Source organism: Schistocerca piceifrons, chromosome 2 (assembly GCF_021461385.2).
Source record: "Schistocerca piceifrons isolate TAMUIC-IGC-003096 chromosome 2, iqSchPice1.1, whole genome shotgun sequence".
Taxonomy (NCBI): Eukaryota; Metazoa; Arthropoda; class Insecta; order Orthoptera; family Acrididae; genus Schistocerca; species Schistocerca piceifrons.
This window is the reverse complement of record NC_060139.1, coordinates 42,753,667-42,769,386: the sequence shown is the minus strand read 5'-3', so window position 1 is coordinate 42,769,386 and position 15,720 is coordinate 42,753,667. Positions and strand designations below refer to the sequence as shown.

The following is a 15,720-nucleotide window of genomic DNA, read 5'->3' as shown; positions in this document are numbered from 1 at the left end:
ATAAAAAAAGAAAACGCCTGGGCATCAGCTTTCAGCGAGACTCAATAGCAGCAACATTCCACCGAAGATGGCCAACAAACAGATCGTCGAAATATCGAATCATGTTGCATTTTTGATCCGGCAGCAAACTCGAGGAGGCTATCAAGAATTATCACGCCGGGAGGAGGAGGAGATTAGTGTTTAACGTCCCGTCGACAATGAGGTCATTAGAGACGGAGCGCAAGCTTGGGTGAGGGAAGGATGGGGAAGGAAATCGGCCGTGCCCTTTCAAAGGAACCATCCCGGCATTTGCCTGAAGCGATTTAGGGAAATCACGGAAAACCTAAATCAGGATGGCCGGGGACGGGATTGAACCGTCGTCCTCTCGAATGCGAGTCCAGTGTGCTAACCACTGCGCCACCTCGCTCAGTCATCACGCCGGGAAAGCCTATGAAGTTACATATAGTTACATAGATTGGATGCTGGCGCAGGTTGTTAGATGTTCAAGACCTCTGTTAATAAAGCTTACATTGATGTCCACGTCTTCTACTTTGTAAACAGAAATTATGAAAGGGAACAGAATTATGTAAATGTTCCTTAGGAGCAGCATATTCTCTAGTGAAGAAGAAGACAAGTCTATGTATCTGAAGGTATGGTTGACTGAGGAAAATCTTTTAAAGAAAACATTCAGGATTGCACACAGAGGACTCAGAATATAATTACAGTTTAAATTTCACATTTACTTTGAAAAAGGTAAACTGAATGGCCAAAATGTTTTAATGTGTCAGGTAACAGTGCAGACATTAATAACAGGAGACATGTAGAACAATTAACAAGGGAAGTGCGTGACCATGAGCGTTCAGAACCACTCGAAAGATGCTAGGATAATAAATAGCTCATTCCCGGATCAATGGTACGAGTAATTCCAATGTAAAACTTGCGTCTTACCACGAGAGGCATTTGAATGGTCACCTATTCAAGATCTAAGAGAGAAATTTCAGTAAAGCGAAGAAAGAAAATGTTATGTGGAGGATGCTTATATTTCCTCTTTCGCTGCTTACGACAGCGGAGACGGAAAACTATTTACGGGATGGATACCAAACTCCACAGGAACGATGTTCAGACTGTACCCTGCAGGCCTTGCGTTGTTAGTAGTGTTTGTGTGACAACTTCCCGTTAGGTGTCGGTACTGGTACGGCGACGTAGGGTTGGAACACATGCATAGGTGTGCATTACAGGTGCGGACATCAGCATGAGTCTAGACAACGTTAGCGGTGCCTTAATCTGAAAATTGTTTTATGAATACAACAGCAATAGAGATGATGCTCATTGAGAGTATCGACACATTATGGGCGTATGGAGAGGTTCTTTCTCTATATAGGGGTTGAGGAACATGATTCAGAAGTTCGAATCAACTGGCGACCTGGGAATTGCTACTAGGATAGGCCGGCGGCCTATTACGCCTCAGATTGTTGAAGATGTTACTGTTGCCATGGATGAGAATGCTGGACGCAATGTGCGATCTTCAAGCAGGAAACGAGCTGTGTGGCGACAGCTGAACATTGCATTGTCCACCGTTCGAACAATGTTGCGAACAATTGTAAAACTGTATCTCTAGTGAGGTCCCAGGCTGTTGTCGATACAAATGGTTGTGGCGAGGGGTCTCCGTGCGGTCTAAGGCGTCTTGTCACGCTTCGCGCGGCTCCCCCCGTCGGAGGTTCGAGTCCTCCCTCAGGCAAGGTGTGTGTGTTGTCCTTAGCGTAACTTAGTTTAAGTTAGATTAAGTAGTGCGTAAGCCTAGGGACCGATGACCTCAGCCGTTTGGTCCCATAGTCCTTATCACAAATTTCCAATTTATCAATGGTCGCCACATTGAGCAACGTTTCTAATGTGGAACGTAAACACTTACACTTTTAAAGGCACAGCGAGAGTGAACATGTAGTGATGCTTCAGCTCTCGGCTGATACACATCTACACGGCGGCAAGTTAAGTTTATATTTTTGCTGTATTTTACTTGTATTTTTTATCAAACATGTCACTCATTGAGTGTCTTTGTACACACATCCTGCTCACAATTCCCTTGGTACTTAGTAAAATTTCATAACATTACAATAACCTAAAACATACATTTTTTTAGATCTTATTTTAAGAACCTGAGGCCAAGAAAATTTAGTAGTGGCTTGATTTCAAGTCTTTGTCAGTACCGTTGAGTGATTCAAAATATTTTCTGCTAACATCATTATCACTATAATCAACACACCAAGCATCAAACTAACCTTATTGTCTACCTAGACCTTTCTGTACTTAAATGTACACCAAATATATTGTTCAATGAATCAATTTAAAATCTATTTTAACTGATATTTAGATAGTGTTCGTCATTGTGATACCTTACATCTATATCACAGATCATAATTACTAGACTGTCCATAATATTTGAAATATTTTGTTTTGTGAAAGTCCTATCTTTCACTCATACTTGGTTTTACATATATACATTATTTTGACCTATTTCTCTTTACTTACACAGTTTAAGGTCCACAGTATTCCTCACTCCATACTTCTTTCTTGATTTGGGAAATATCAAATATTATGCATTGGAATGCAGTATATTCGCCACCTGAAAGGGTTCTTCATATATGTGGAAAAAATTGGAAATCTCAGCAGCAATTTCTTTAGATTTTTCATGTGATTTCACAATAATCAGTTCACAAATTAGTATTTTGGTCAGTCTACCCTGTCCATCATGCCTGTTCTTACATTTAACACTTTGCTTAAATGCTCTCCAGCCAAATTCTTCTTTTCATCCAGATCCATGTCCTCCATAGTTGGAAACAGAATATTCTCCTCAATAATATTTGGCTCTGTTATTTCCTTCATAATTTCAGTGGGTGTAAACCCTGTACTCTCATGAGTTAATTGTTTAACACTTCTGACACATATTTTCCCCAAGTACTGTGTTTATCAGCACAGAATGTCTGGCACAGCCTGCCTATTTCTCTTATACAATTGTTGGCTTGATTACTTGTGACTTGGTAAGCTGCTGTGTATTTTAACTCTACTCCCTGATATCTCATACTACTTTTCCATTTCTTGGAGACAAACTGAGATCCATTATCCATTAAAATGCCTTTAGGTTTGCCTACTTGTATAAGATAGTCCTTGATCATTTTATCACTCACTGTTTTCCAATGGCTTTTCTCAAGGGGTGCAATCTGATAAATTTAGAGAACGCAATTCACTGCTACTAAAATATAACGGAAAACCCCTGTTTTTCTTAGTAATGGATCAACGAGATCCAAAGCAACTGCAGTAGAGCGTCGATTATCCGAAGTAATTGGGTGACATGGATGTTCAGAAAACTGGTTTGTTCGGATAATCGAACTGTACATGTTTATTTGCCAAAAAGAAGTACTGTACAGTAAATTTATTCATAAAAACAGGTAACTGTTTTAGTATTACAAAGTAACATACAAAGGCAACTTCAGTAGGAATATATAGTATATGGCACAGTTTATTAAACAAAAATATATTACATACGCATTTTGCATGAACAACACACACAGTATACAAATTTAAAATTGGATAAAGTGGTTACAGATTCACCTTCTTCTAACCTTTTAATAATCTCGTACGTGTTCCTCGTATAAAGGACAACACGTTTACATTTAGGCATTTTCTATCGTCAAGTTCACTTCTTCACGCAGCAGCACACAAGTGGTCGTAACAGAGAACAGAAGGTGACTGTTTGCACCGTGAGAAGCTCTTCTTGAGGGCGCGCAATCCTTCAAACTGCGCGGAGCGGCACGCCTCAACTCTAAGCTGGCGCAGCTGTTGCTGTGAACAGCTTTGATACTGCCGCTACTTCTACTGCCAGTGCCAAGTCGACAGAAGTGTGCTGATTGTTGGCCGGCCATCAGCGCCTTGTGAAGGCCCCATTAGAAGCAATGTTCCGCCAGCGGTGGCCCAGTGCGGCGACTACTGTGGGAAACTTGTTTGGGAGTGAGGGGGATGATGGACGGTAGGGTGGGAGAGTAACAGGTGCGAGCGAGTACACAGTTCGGTTAAGTGGTCGTTCGGTTGACCGACGTTCGGATAATCGACCCTCTACTGTAATTCTAACACATCATTAGGCAATATAAGTTACATGAGACCCCTACTCCTTTGGTTGGTAACCTTAGCTTTTTGACAAAAGTTAAGTCTTTATTCGCTCATGCACTGAAAAAGAAAGGTTATTACACATATAATTAGCACTAGAAGCGTGGCAACTGAAGGTTGACACGTGTAGTGTGAAAACTGAAAGATTGTCAGAAGTAATAAATTTCGCTACACTCTGACTTAATTTAGCAAAAGAATTAATAAAACCGGAAAATTGAAAGTTAATTTAGTGACTGAAATTAATAGTGAACTTTGTTTCTGAAGCACATCGAAATTCAGTAAAATACAGTTTGTCTTGGGCTACCTCAACAATCATTTCAAAAGCTACTTGAATCTACGCAATTTAGAAATAAGAGATTTAACTTCGAACTTGAATTAAATGATTCTGAACAATTAACAGTAAAATTTAGTACGTACCAAGCTGAGCTGCAGTTACAGGTAAGCTAAAATATGCTAACAAAACTCGCACTCTTAATTAGTGCTCGTGTAATCTAAATACTGTAGCCAGCTATGTATACCTTAACTGAACTTTGAAATTAAAGCAGTGAAATATAATTATATTATTTTAATGCTGGCGTTTGAATTTCAACGACACTCGGGTTCGTTTTGGAAAAGGAAGGGACCCTGATTGGCAATGCAATTGGGACAATGAGCAACAAAGGTTCATGCTAAGTTGCTGTAATTTTGTGATGCAACACTTTTAAAAGGTGAGGTCCGCCATACAGTTCTGAAACTTTACGTGCTTTTAGTCTTCCTTGTTGGTTGATTGAAAGTTTGAAGTCGTCGATCGATGAGGTGGCGACAGTCACTCATTGTCGGCCGTCGCAGTTGCAGAAGCTGGATGCTGGCGCGCCTTCTTCTCGACACGGTCACCAGGTGAAACAGGCTCTTGATGTGTGCCAGCTAATGCTTCCCGTCCGCGACACCGTGCTAGAAACTATTATAGCCAGTCGAGCACAATTACATGCTACCCAACCCCGAACGCGCGGCAACTCGCAGGAGCATCACGCAACACACCTGCTCCACTCACCACTCCAGCCAGACTCTCTCTCAGCCCGCGCTCCACGCGGCAGAGTTAACACTACCAAAGATCCTAAACACTTTGCTTCTCCACACGACCTATCGATGTATTCGTTCGATAGCAAAGTTTTCCCTAGGCAAGACATAGCATAAAATACAAAGAATATTTACAAAACAAACCAATTATACATCGACATAAATGCATAGCAAATAAAATAGTAAAACAATTACAATACATAAAGGCACAGAAATGTTATATCTTCAGGTAACAAAATAAGGAAAAAAATTTGCAGTGCAATAGATGGAAATAGGAGGATATGCATTTCCGGCGTTACACCTTCCTTTTCCGAAATGAACCCGAGTGTCGTTGAAATTCAGGTGCCAGCATTAAAGTAATATCATTCCATTTCACTGGTTTAATTTCAAAGTTCAGTTAAGGTATTCATAGCTGGCTACAATATTTAGATTACACAAGCACAAATTAAGAGTGCGAGTTTTGTTAGCATAATTTAGCTTACCTGTGACTGCAGCTCAGCTTGGTACGTACTAAATGTTGCTATTGTTAGTTGTCCAGAATCATTTAATTCAAGTTCAAAGTTAAATCTCTTATTTCTAAATTGCGTAGATTCAAGTAGCTTTTTGAAATGATTGTTGAGGTAGCCCAGGACTAACCTTATTTTATTGAATTTCGTTGTGCTTCAGAAACAGAGTTCACTATTAATTTCAGTCACTAAGTTAACTTTCAATTTTCTGGTTTTATTAATTCTTTTGCTAAATTAAGTCAGAGTGTAGCGAAATTTATTACTTCTGACAAACATTCAGTGTTCACAAAACACATGTCAACCTTCAGTAGCCACGCTTTTCGTGCTAATTATATGTGCATTAATCTTCCATTTTCAGTTATTATAGTAGTTGTCCATAGGACTGGCGACCGTAATTTTCCCCAAATCTCAAATATCCAATTAACGCCAATTAATTGTTAACGTAACGACCGCACATTTACTTTCTTTATTAATTTCACCCTTTTCTCAAAATTAATTTTCACAAATTTAATTTGCATTTTTCCTTTCATTTAGATGTAACCCTTTCCTCCCTCTTTACCGACAAATTATCTTTGGTGGCGATTGCTTTTCCCAAATTTCCATTAGGTGCACCGGGTTTAATTTTTTACTGTCGTTAAGGTGGGTAAGTGAGGGGGAGGTTACAGGCATAGTGTAAAATTTTTCGCTTTAATGGAACAGAAGCATGCATACTCAAAACAGGTGGTTCTTCATGTGCTCTGTTACTGATTTGCTCTGCCTTTTCTCACAGAGCTGGTGCGAGTTGTTCAGCGCCCTTGTCTCCTGTTTTTATGCTTTCCTGAACGACTGCCTCTTGTGAAGGTTTCAGCGTTTCTCCTTGCCACATTTGTTTCTTGCTCCCGATCCTGTTCGCTGGTAAGTGGAGACCCGGTTTCCTTGGTGTTTCCTGGACTGTGCTTCTTCTGAGGGGAAGTAGTCGGTTCTAGGGTTTTTTTTTCATAATTACTATTAAAAACAGTCTTGACCACAATTTATTTTATAAGGTGACCGGTTTCGACCACTGCTGTGGTCATCTTCAGACCATTGAGTGGAAACCCCTTTCTGTTGGAGAATCACAAGTTGTGATTCTCCAACAGAAAGGGGTTTCCACTCAATGATCTGAAGATGACCATAGCAGTGGTCGAAACCGGTCACCTTATAAAATAAATTGTGATCAAGACTGTTTTTAATAGTAATTATTTACAATTTTATTGATCACTGCTGTTCCCATAATGCATTCAAAAGTTTTTTTTTTCGTCGGAGCAGTTGTATCAGGTGCTTGTTCTTGGCGCTTCGGTTGTGTTGCCACTGTCGACTCTCTGACGTCCATTACCAATTCCCTGTCGCGTTCATTGTCGTGCTGGGTAAATTCAGGAGCGTGAGATGTATGGATTTGTCTGGTGGCTTCTGGTGAATAAGTTAAATAGAGGTAGCATTGACATGGTCGGGGGTCTCACAGCTTCACGGGCCGGTAGCTGGGCCACACATCGCGAGCGAACATGGCCTGCCTCTACACCACACGACGCTCGGGTTCCTGGCTGCGCACCATGTATTACGGTAGCACGTTAACCGTAGACATTTAAGTATGAGGGTATGTGCTTGTATGAGAGTACATGCTTGTGTAAATCTACTTGCAGTTGCCTAATTCTACTCATCGAACTACAGACCTATATCATTGACATCAGTTTGCAGTAGGGTTTTGGAGCATATACTGTATTCAAACTTTGTGAATCACCTCAAAGGGAATGATCTATTGATACGTAATCAGCATGGTTTCAGAAAACATCATTCTTGTGCAACACAGCTAGCTCATTATTCGCATGAAATAGTGGCCTCTATCGACAGGGGATCTCAAGTTGATTCCATATTTCTAGATTTGCGGAAATCTTTTGACACCCTTCCTCGCTGGCGACTTCTAATCTAGCTGTGGGCCTACGGGGTATCGTCTCAGTTGTGCAACTGGATTCGTGATTTAGGTCGCAGTTCGTAGTAATAGACGGCAAATCATCGAGTAAAACTGAAGTGATATCAGGTGTTCCCCAGGGAAGCGTCCTGGGACCTCTGCTGTTCCTGATCTGTATAAATGAACTGGGTGACAATCTGAGCAGTTCTCTTAGGTTGTTCGCAGATGATGCTGTAATTTACCGTCTAGTAAGGTCATCCAAAGACCAGAATCAGTTGCAAAGAGATTTAGAAAAGATTGCTGTATGGTGTGGCAGGTGGCAGTTGACGCTAAATAACGAAAAGTGTGAGGTGATCCACATGAGTTCCAAAAGAAATCCTCTGGAATTCGATTACTTGATAAATAGTACAATTCTCAAGGCTGTCAATTCAACTAAGTACCTGAGTGTTAAAATTACCAACAACTTCAGTTGGAAAGACCACATAGACAATATTGTGGGGAAGTCGAGCCAAAGGTTGCGTTTCATTGGCAGGACACTTAGAAGATGCAACGAGTCCACTAAAGAGACAGCTTACACAACACTCGTTCATCCTCTGTTAGAATATTGCTGCGCGGTGTGGGATCCTTACCAGGTGGGATTGACGGAGGACATCAAAGGGGTGTAAAAAAGGGCAGCTCGTTTTGTATTATCACGCAATAGGGGAGAGTGTGTGGCAGATATGATACGCGAGTTGGGATGGAAGTCATTAAAGCAAAGACGTTTTTCGACGCGGCGAGATCTATTCACGAAATTTCAGTCACCAACTTTCTCTTCCGAAAGCGAAAATATTTTGTTGAGCCCAACCTCCATAGGTAGGAATGAACATCAAAATAAAATAAGAGAAACCAGAGCTCGAACAGAAAGGTTGAGGTGTTCGTTTTTCCCGTGCACTGTTGGGTAGTGGAATGGTAGAGAGATAGTATGATTGTGGTTCAATGAACCCTCTGCCAAGCACTTAATTGTGAACTGCTGAGTAATCATGTAGATGTAGATGTAGATGACGGGAAACTTGTGAGCAGAAGACCGCTTTTCCACAAAATTGCAGATTATTCTTCAGTAAGGAGCTTATCACTGAACTGGTCTGATCAGCAGTCATGTCAAGAAGTAGCTCAAACATACGAGCAGTGCTAATTCCAAATCCAGCATGCCTAACATAATCTTCACTAATATTGCCTTCGTGATTTTTGTACTTCAATGTTCCGCCACTAGGTTCTACAATTTTGTCACACATTTCCTTGTTTCTAAGCTGTACATTGTAATGGTCGCCTAGTCGTAGATATTTCTAATTGCTATAATCGCACTATTTCACTCCAATTTACGGAGCTTGTTAGCACTTGATGTTAGGTTGGCTCCATTAAAATGCATTGTGGTAATCGCTGCTGCTTGCTGGATTGCTGCTGTGTCTCGATGCTGATGCTGGCTCTAAATCTGGTTGTCTAGGGTTAAAAACATGAGGTCCCGTGTTTTTTATGTGCTTTTGATGATAAAGAACGAGCGAAACCAACAAACATGCAAACTTCAAATATTTATTACTCTGGTGGCCATATTAACTCCACTGTCCACCAAAGACCATGACACAACACAAAGTAGTACTTCCTTTACATGTTCTTTGCATTGTTTATCCACCTCAAACAATAACACACAAACACACTTTACCAAAGTGACGTTCCGACTGCCTCCCCAACCCTTCTTGCTGCTTGTATTTATAACATTGTCAAAGAACTACTAAAAAGAGATATAGTTTATAAGTCACATGTACATCTGTTATCATAATTTGTGCAGAAAAGTTATTAATTTGCATCAAGTGACATAATTTAACATGTTATTAAATTGACAGACAGATTTGTTGACTTGACAGAATAATTCTTTGTTACAAAAAGGCCGTTTTTTAGATGTTTGTCAATTGACTTCTCTAATTTACATAAATAAGTAAATAAAATGAATTATTAAGAATTACATTGGTTTTCGTCTAAAATAGGATTGATTACATGAATACTGAGTGAAAACGCTCCTAGTGAACAAATGGGTTTCACTGGGTGATTTTTATTTAAGGAGATCCAAAATGCCTAAGTTGGCCACTATTTTTCGTACTTCATATTAATTATTTAAGATGAACTTAGTGTTTTTACATTATGACATTTGCTGTATAAGTGATATTAACTTTTGTGTGGGTCAGTTATTCAGTATAATTTAATGGGTTGACTGTTTATGGAGATATGTTGTGCAATCATTGTTATCATACACAATAACTTTTCTATAATCATAAATACTCGTTAAACTGGTTGAATTTGGAGGGTATCTCATACTTCATTAAAGTAAAGCCTTTAATATGTTCCGTTACAACATACACTGTGCTACTTCTCAAAAGAAATTTTCGCAACTTCTTCTAGCCCTGTCTCAGTTTCCAACGAATTCGGTCTCTGAACGTTCTAGTTCAACATAAATTCCCATGCCTCTCTTCTATTAGGCTGATTCATCTCTCCTGCTAATATGAATCCATCAAGAGTCTCAAATAAATCAGCTAACTACTGCAACAGGATCTTTGACTTGCCGAGCGAAGCGCAGCAGGTCGCTGTGCATAGCACACGCTGGAAGACCGAGCGAGGTGGCGCAGTGGTTAGACACTGGACTCGCATTCGGGAGGACAACGGTTCAATCCCGCCTCCGGCCACCTTGATTTAGGTTTTCCGTGATTTCCCTAAATCACTCCAGGCAATGCTGGGATGGTTCCTCTGAAAGGGCACGGCCGACTCTCTCCCCATCCTTCCCTAATCCGATGAGACCGATGACCTCGCTGTCTGGTCTCCTTCCCCAAACAACCCAACCCAACCCCACACGCTGGAAGTCCGCTCATCACTGCCGCCAAATGCCGACCTCCCCTAGACCGGCAAGTCCTCTGACAGCACGAACACGAAATTTTCCACTGCACTCTTTCCCAAGGAATTCTCTAGGGGCGCACCATGAATCTGACGTAAATTGGCAAAGATATGAGAAGCGCCTTCTGCAAGTGGTACTATCCTGTGGCGACAGGAAATATTGCAAGCAACCCCCATGTCAGGAAGCGGCGTGGCTCGCAACGGTGGCCTTCAGGAGCTATTGGAACCTCCAGGAAGTGCTGTTACCACGGTGACCGCACTGTCTGCTACCAACGAACTGATTATTTTTGCTGATATGTTTTGCAGTAATCACTGCTCGTAACAGCGCTATCTAATTCGGGATGCTACGGAAGACACGCGCTAAAGCGCCCCGAAGTCTTTTTGAGCACTTAGTTGTGATGGGATTCAGGCAGCCAAAAGCTTCACTTTTTCACCGCGCTAAACAAGACATACTTGCATATGTTTACTATGGTATCTTCCCGAAATCTTTGAAATCATCTTCATACGCCCTACTAGAACGTAGATCGCACAGATCAAATGTGAGATTTATTCAATATTGAACGGGCATTTCTTGCGACGACTTGGAGAGAATCGAATGCAGGAGGTAGCCACCAACGTGCGAGCAGTTTGCGCAAAACGCAAGGTCTCGTCCGGGATTTGAACCCGGGACCTCCTGCACATGGAGCAGGAATCATACCCTTTTCTTTTTTTCCCAAAGACAATAATACTCATACAATTACGTCTTTCCAAATACAAAATAACAACATATACAGAAGACTGTGTGCCGGACGGAGACTCGAACTCGAAGCCTTTGCTTTTCGCGGGCAAGTGCTACACCAACTTTAAAAAAAAAATACGAGGAAGTGCATTACCATCTTTTTTTACCTAGAACCGGTTTTTTATCACTTTAATTTTTAAATTTTTTTATTTTTTATTTTTGCACAAATGGATAAGGGAATGCCGTTACTCTTCGGTGACATAACCAGAATAATAAAGGTCGCCCCTTTACGACACGAAGATGCTCCATGCTATAGCTCACTGCGGATTTTCCGATGACTGTCGTCTCGTCAGTGTGTTGCTTCCGTTGTTTGTTCAGTCTCATTAATGAAAGGAACTGGAAAGAGGTTCGAAGGTTATCTTCTCATGTCATGGATAATCCAGCTGCGAGGTGGGTTGTGGAATGCGCTCCAAAGAAAATTAAAAAAATGTTGCCCGTATTCAGGGTTCTTGACGATCGCACAATGTCGTTCGTTGAGGTGATACCAAATATCGGGTACTGTCTTTTCGCCATTGCCGCAATAGGCAGTGAACAGCGTGGCCGCTAATCCACGTCACAGAGTTCATTTTTGCTCTTGGAAAATACACCCCATCTGGGAAAAGAAGTGATCGTGTAGTTATCCTGTCGGGAGTCGTGCGTGTGAGAAAAGCCAGTCTCTGACGCACTAAATACCAAACGCCCTTTGCCGGCCCGCATTCGAAACGATGTTCATCCGTGTCAGTCACTTGGCATGTGGCACACAAGTGTGAGTCGGCGAGGTGGATGTGATGTAGGCGGGATTGGCACAACTGTTTCCCATAAACAGTTACGTACCATACAGATTGCACGTCAGTATCAAGGGTGGTGGCATTCACTGCCTGCCACACAGCACGCCACTTTGTAGTGGGGTGTTTGCTTTCAATCACATTCGGCGTCCTGTTCAGTTGCATGGCAGCATGTATCACCATCGTCGTCATCGAGTGTGTGGGTAGTAGTGCGGTGTGGATGTAGCTTAATTCAAGGAAGAATTAGCTAATGTAGAAGAAGGTTACAGAAGAATGCTGAAGATTAGATGGGTAGATCACATAACTAATGAGGAGGTATTGAATAGAATTGGGGAGAAGAAGAGTTTGTGGCACAACTTGACTAGAAGAAGGGATCGGTTGGTAGGACATGTTCTGAGGCATCAAGGGATCACCAGTTTAGTACTGGAGGGCAGCGTGGAGGGTAAAAATCGTAGAGGGAGACCAAGAGATGGATACACTAAGCAGATTCAGAAGGATGTAGGTTGCAGTAGGTACTGGGAGATGAAGAAGCTTGCACAGGATAGAGTAGCATGGAGAGCTGCACCAGACCAGTCTCAGGACTGAAGACCACAACAAAAAAGAAGAAAGGTGCTCGGATGTCCGATATCACAGGGGGTGTGAGTGAGGTGGGTCTTAAGGCCTCCAGTAACATACTTGTGAGGCACCTCGGGCTTCATCAACACAGGTGCAGGTGACAGCTGACGAACAGGGCCTTAACTGTGTTCTGAACATGACAACATGACAAAGGCCTAAAACCCTCTGCTCCTCGGGAGAGGTTAGGGACTCGTAACAAATCTTAAATAACATGCCCTTACTAACAACAAAGGATCCCAAAACCGCCAACATGCGGTGAGCCAGAGTAAGTGGTATCGAGAGTGGGTGATGCGTGACGCCAAATATACATTATATCGCGTCCGTTGCAGGAGGTCTGGATTTCTAAGACGGTGGTCACTTATTCCTGCTCTCATCTGATTCAATAAACGCCTGTAGTTATGGGCTGTCGAGCGCTTCACGTCAGATGAGAAATCAATGCCAAGACAGCGGATTGTGTCACTGAGCCGTAGTGGTGCGACGCTCTCGTCGGATAGACCTCTGCCTATAGACAGGGCGTGCGATTTATGGACATTGAGATTGCTCCCAGATGCCGCGCCGTAGGTGGCCACTCAAGCCAGTACTGCACGAACATCGTCATTACTGAAAAGGAGTAACAGATCATAGGCAGTGCAGCAAAAAGTGTGTCAACCAAGGGACAAAAAAATGGCTCTGAGCACTATGGGACTTAACATCTGTGGTCATCAGTCCCCTAGAACTTAGAACTACTTAAACCTAACTAACCTAAGGACATCACACACATCCATGCCCGAGGCAGGATTCGAACCTGCGACCGTAGCAGTCGCGCGGTTCCAGACTGCGCACCTAGAACCGCTAGACCACCGCGGCCGGCCAATCAAGGGACATCCCAGTCAGGCGTTGTCGTAGGCCACAGAGTAGTGGTTCCAGGACGAGGGCGTACAATATCGCCGAAAGAGGGCAGCCTTGTCGCACCGAGCGCTGGATCTGTATCGGCGGCGTGACACGGCCATTATATAACACCTTGGACGTCGCGCCGCGTAGGAGACGCATCACTACCGCAACTATGATGTCCAGATACCCCATTTGTCGCAGTATCTCCATCAAAAATGTGTGGTCGACTCTGTCATAGGCCTGGCTGAAGTCGAGCGAGGCAAAAACTCCTTGCATTTGACGAGCGTTGGCTAGCGTGATCATATCTCGATATCGGCATAGTGCAGTGAAAATATTGTGTTCACCACCTGACGATGCCTGGTCCTGCGATACAACACAATGGACCGATCGCTTTAGGCGTGCTGCCAGAAGCTGGGTGAAAATCTTCATGTCACTGTTGAGTAAGGTCAAGGGGCAATAATCACTGAGCCTGGAACCGCCTCGTGGTTTGTGTATGGGCACAATCAGTCCTTCTAGGAACGCCCAAGGGATCTGTGCCGAGGGAGACATAAGATCGCGGCAAATATCAGTCCATGCTGGTGCCAGCAGTTGCTGGTATGTCCGATAAAATTCCAGATGAAGCCCATCAGGTCCTGGAGACTTATGAGCAGCCCCTGCCTGTATTGCTTCAATGATTTCCTCCTTCCTTACATCTGCAGTCAAATCCGCTCCGCTGTCGGAGAGATCGTACCATAAGTGAGTTGAGAGGCTGTGGCGATCACTCTGGGGGATGTCGGTGTTCCGAGTACATCATAGTGTAGTGAACATGAAGGGCGTTTCCTATATCACTCTGGGTATCATGGCGTCGTCTGGCTTCCGTCCTAATTGCATGGATCAGTGTCCTGCGTCGGCGCCGTCGTTCTGCAATGACGTGGTACATGGACGGTTCCTCCAGGGCCACTCTGTCTTGAGTGCCGCTCTTATGATCACACCCTCAAGTTGGCAATGTGTAAATCTGAGGATCTGTGCCTCGGCACGGTTCACCGTCACGTGCCTGGCGGGTGTGTACGGCAATGTTGTACATTCCCTTAAGGTGCTGTAATAAAAGCACATGGTATGTCTCTTCCCAGCTGCTACATCTCGACCGTAGCCTATCAAGGTCTTCCGGAGGACTGGTTTAGCACAGAGTAACCACCACGACAGAGTAGACCAGTAGGTGCCACGCCGGAGACTACAGGAATCCCACGTGTTCAGCATAAGTCGTCGACATTCACGAGAGGCTAGGTGGGCGACGTTCAACTTCCAAGGGCAACAGCTGCGCCATACCTTCTGGCGGCCGAGGGTAACAGCGCAGATTCAGGCATCGTGGTCGGTAAATGCTGTGGGCCAAACTTCGGCAGCTCTCATCACCACAGCTATGGAGCCCGAGATGTAAATCCGGTCGATGCGGCTGGAGGAATGGCTGGTGTAGTGCGTAAATCCGGGCCGATCGCCACAAACATGTTTCCACGAGTCCACCATTTGAAGATTATTTATAACTGTCGAAAGTTCTGTGCAGGGAGAATCGTGTGGTAACTGAGCCTTAGGTGCTACAGTTGAAGTCCCCTCCTAATATCAAGGCGTCCTGAAGGCCCAGAAGGAGGGGCGTGATTGTATGAGCTTAGAGGGTGGAACGTTTGCGATGCCGACTACAACCCGACGCCGCATAAATGTTAATAAGTTTGACTCCTTTGATAGTAAGAGCCATGGCTCTGGCGTCAGGGAGATACTCGACGGCTTCTGCGGGTGTATCTACGCGGAGGAGGATCGCCACACCACTGCCATTGGCCGAAGCATGTGAGACCAAGTCTTGTAGCCACAGGGTTCCTTGAAATTTTCGACATACACCTCTTGAAGGAGCGTAATGTCAATGTCTGCTGCATTGAGCAGATCCTGTAGCATGGATAGGTTATGTCAGGCACGTATGTTATTGATGTTAATCGTTGCTAGACGGTATGTTTGGTCAGCCAGATTGGCAACTGGGTTGTTTAGGGGGGCAGGTGTGGGCGGCAGGGGCGGCCGTACAGAGGCTGACGGTACAGCCGTAGTCACTGTGGTTGGTCGGTGCTGGGTACAGACGAGGGAGCATCTCTGCCCTCGTCATCCTCCGGACACTGTGGCTCATCCTCGACATCACCC

The 15,720-nt window shown here is 43.6% G+C and overlaps 1 non-coding gene across 1 annotated transcript; it reads right to left on the bottom strand.

Annotated features, from left to right (window-relative positions):
• Positions 1 to 333: 333 nt before the first annotated feature.
• On the bottom strand, positions 334 to 406 carry Trnaa-cgc. Its single transcript has one exon. It is a non-coding gene; the product is annotated as a tRNA-Ala (tRNA).
• Between the last annotated feature and the right edge of the window lie 15,314 nt (positions 407 to 15,720).